Here is a 4,019-nt window from a genome sequence, read left to right as displayed (position 1 = left end):
GTGCTCTCCCTTTGTGACGTCACAACGAGGACACGCCCCCTCCTCTCCCCACCCACGTGGGGGAGGGAGGCGTGTCAGTCCCTCTCCACCCCACCAATCGCAGCCATCCTGGCCGAGGACCTCCAGTTCTGATTGGTTGGCTGCCCCAAGAGTGGGCGTGCTGATTGGTGGAGTGCTGCCCCCATTGTGGGGGGGGGGGAGGTGGGGTTTAATGACTTCTCCCCCCCCCCCCCACCCCTCACTCATCCTGGGGGGTGTGGGGGATGAGCAACCTCCTCGCCCACTTTAACCCCCTGCACACGCAACTCAGGATGGTGGGCACAGTACAGAGAAAAGACTGGATTAATAGCTTGGGTGTGACCACCCACCACCGCCCCCCCCCCCACAACACTGCCCCCTCTTACAACAACAACATATTTATATGGCGCCTTCAACAGAATAAAACATCCCAAGGCAGGAGCATTATAAAACAAAGTTTGACCCCGAGCGACCAAAAGCTCGGTCAAAGAGGGTAGAATGTGGGAGACCGGCCAGGAGTGCGCTGGAACAGTCCGGTCCAGAGGTACTGAAGGAATGAATGAGGGTTTCAGCAGCAGATGAGCTGAGGCAGGGGCGGAGTCAGGAGATGGAAATAAGCCGTCTGAGTGATGGCACGAGTACGAGGTCGGATGCTCATCTTGGGGTCAAATGTGACACCAAGGTTCTGGGAACATGGGAACAGGAGGAGGCCATTCAGCCCACCGAGCCTGCCCTGTCATTCAATACGATCATGGCTGATCATCCACTTCAATGCCTTTTCCCCACACTATCCTCATATCCCCTTGTCATTTGTATTTAGAAATCTGTCCAATCTCTGCTTTAAACGTACTCAATGACTGAGCTTCCACAGCTCTCTGGGGTAGAGAATTCCAAAGATTCACAACCCTCGGAGTAAAGACATTTCTCCTCATCCCAGTCCTAAGTGGTTTCCCCTTATTTTAAAATTGTGTCCCCTGGGTCTAGACTCCCCAACCAGGGTAAACATCTTAGCTGCATCTACCCTGTCTATCCCTTTAAGTATGTTGTAGATTTCAATGAGATCACCTCTCATTCTTTGAAACTCTAGAGAATACCGGCCCAGTTTCCCCAGTCTCTCTTCATCGGACAGTCCCACCATCCCGGGAACAAGTCTGGTGAACCTTCGTTGCACTCCCTCTATGGCAATAATATCCTTCCTAAGGTAAGGGGACCAAAACTGCACACAGTACACCAGGTGCAGTCTAACCAAGGTTCTACACAATTGAAGCAAGACTTCACTACTCCTGTACTCAAATCCTCTTGCGATAAAGGCCAACATACCATTAGCCTTTCAATTGCTTGCTGCACCTGCATGTTAGCTTTCAGTGACTTATTGACAAGGACAATTCTGTTAGTAACATCCTCAAAAAACTCCAACGGGTTCATCAAACATGATTTCCCATTCATAAATCCATGTTGACTCTGCCCAATCAGATCATTATTATCCAAGTGTCCATTTATCACATCCTTTAGAATATCTTGTAGCATTTTCCCAATGACTGATGTAAGGCTAATGTAATTCACCCGCCCCCCCCCCCCCCCCATCCCTGCCACCAAAACTGTCTCAAATTCCCGAATCCGGTGCCATTGGTCCTGACACCTCTGTCGGTGTTCCCACTCCCTCACTTCCCGCTGATTGCTCTTGTCCCCTGTTAAACCCTTACTCTCTCACAACCTGGTCGCTCCTACTCCTTGTACCTTTATAGCCATTCACCGCCCAATCTGACTGGACAAAGCACTTATCGGGTCCTGCTCTCGTCTGCTAAAACTCCTCAGTGTTCCGGGACCACCCTGGTGGAGTCTTTCCTCTCCTGCAAACTGTTTTCTTAAACCCCCTCTCCCCTGTCCCCTCCTCCCTCGCCTCCAACAATAAGTACGAGAAGCTCCTGGACCTCTTTGTCACTGAGATCGAGGCCATCCATTCCGCTGCCTCTGCCGTATTCTGCCAATCTCCACCCTCCTCAGTCCCTGCCCCTGCTCCAACCTGCATTGCCGTTTCTCTGTAGTTCCCCCACCCCTCCACAACATCTCCCCTCTCTGTCATCACCAAGCTCATCGTTTCCATGAGTTGCACCCTATTCCTATGAAAACCTGACTGACCAGCTTCCCCTCCAGGCCCCCATGATGTACTGTTTCTCTCCCCTTCAAATCTGCCATCTACCCCCCCCCCCCACCACCCAACCTCAAAAAACCTATCCTCAATCCCTCTGTCCTTATAAAGTACTCCACTCCCATCTCCAACCTCCCTGTCCTTTCCAAACTCTGTGTTGTCGCCTCCCAAATCCGAGCCCATCTTTATGCAGTAACTCCAGACCAATTCCAGGAATCCCACCAGTCCAGTCCCAGCAGCTCCACCAGCCCAATCCCACCAGCTCCACCAGCCCAATCCCAGCAGCTCCACCAGCCCAATCCCAGCAGCTCCACCAGCCCAATCCCAGCAGCTCCACCAGCCCAATCCCAGCAGCTCCACCAGCTCAAATCCAGCAACCCAATCCCAGCAGCTCCACCAGATCAAACCCAGCAGCTCCATCAGACCAATCCCAGCAGCTCCACAAGCTCAATCCCAGTAGCGCCACCTGCCCAATCCCACCAGTTCAGTCCCAGCAACTCCACCAGCCCAATCCCAGCAGCCCCCCAGCCCAATCCCAGCAACGCCACCAGCCCAATCCCACCAGCCCAATTGCAGCAGCTCCTACAGCCCAATCCCATCAGCCCAGTCCCATCAGCCCAATTCCACCAGCCCAATCCCAGCAGCTCCACCAGGCCAATCCCAGCAGCTCCACCAGCTCAAACCCAGCAACCCAATCCTAGCATCTCCGCCAGATCAAACCCAGCAGCTCCACTAGATCAAACCCAGCAGCTCCATCAGATCAATCTCAGCAGCTCTACAAGCTCAATCCCAGTAGCGCCACCTGCCCAATCCCACCAGCTCAATCCCAGCAACTCCACCAGCCCAATCCCAGCATCTCCCCAGCCCAATCCCAGCAACTCCACCAGCCCAATCCCACCAGTCCAATTGCAGCAGCTCCTACAGCTCAATACCAGCAGCCCAATCCCAGCAGCTCCACCAGCCCAATCCCATCAGCCCAATCCCACCAGCCTAATTCCAGCAGCTCTATCAGTCCAATCCCAGCAGATGCACCAGCCCAATCCCACCAGTTCCACAAGCCCAATCCCACCAGCTCCACCAGCCCAATCCCACCAGCCCAATCCCAGCATCTCCATCAGCCCAATCCCACCAGCCCAATCCCAGCAAATCCACCAGCTCAATCCCAGCTGCTCCAGCAGCCCAATCCCAGCAGCTCCAGCAGCCCGTCTCCTCAGCCCAGCTGGCCCCGGTGCTGCAGTGAGTGGGTGCTGCCAGTTCAGGTTCCCCCAAACTCTGTCCGTTCTCCTGGACATCACCAAGTTGGTCACTCTCGTCCTGGGCAAATAAACAATGTGTCTTCGGGATATTTGACCAGGATGGGCTTTGTAGTCGACCCTGACGAGGCCCACTCTTCCAAGACAGGTCAATGCGTAGTGATCAGGAGCAGGAATCCGGGCAATGCCCTCCACCTCCCCCCCCCCCAGCCACAGCCTCGGCTGCAATCGGTTAACTCAGCATTGACCACGGCCTTGGTCCCCTCTGGATTGGGAGGATGAGACGAGAAACACCCCTCTGGTCACTGCGGCAGCGTGCCTGCATGCACCGGGTCAGGTCGTGGGGGGGGCACGTGTGCCTCCCCCCACAGTCGAATATCTCGGCACCACTCACCGCCTCGCTGGGCTTGCCTGGGGCGGAGGTGAATGAGTTCGCCACGGCCAGGTTCTGGCACAGCCTGATGTCCCGTTCCCCGCACCACCCCCCCCGGCCCCCAGGTCACTTAAAGATAACAAGCATCAAAGGTACTGTCACCGTTTTGGTCTCCCCCGTGCTTGCAGCTGCCAATTATGTCCCAAAATCCTTGCAAGCAGAGGAC

This window comes from Heterodontus francisci, chromosome 44 (assembly GCF_036365525.1).
Source record: "Heterodontus francisci isolate sHetFra1 chromosome 44, sHetFra1.hap1, whole genome shotgun sequence".
In the NCBI taxonomy this organism is placed as follows: domain Eukaryota; kingdom Metazoa; phylum Chordata; class Chondrichthyes; order Heterodontiformes; family Heterodontidae; genus Heterodontus; species Heterodontus francisci.
The sequence above is the reverse complement of the archived record's forward strand: the minus strand, read 5'-3'. Positions refer to the sequence as shown.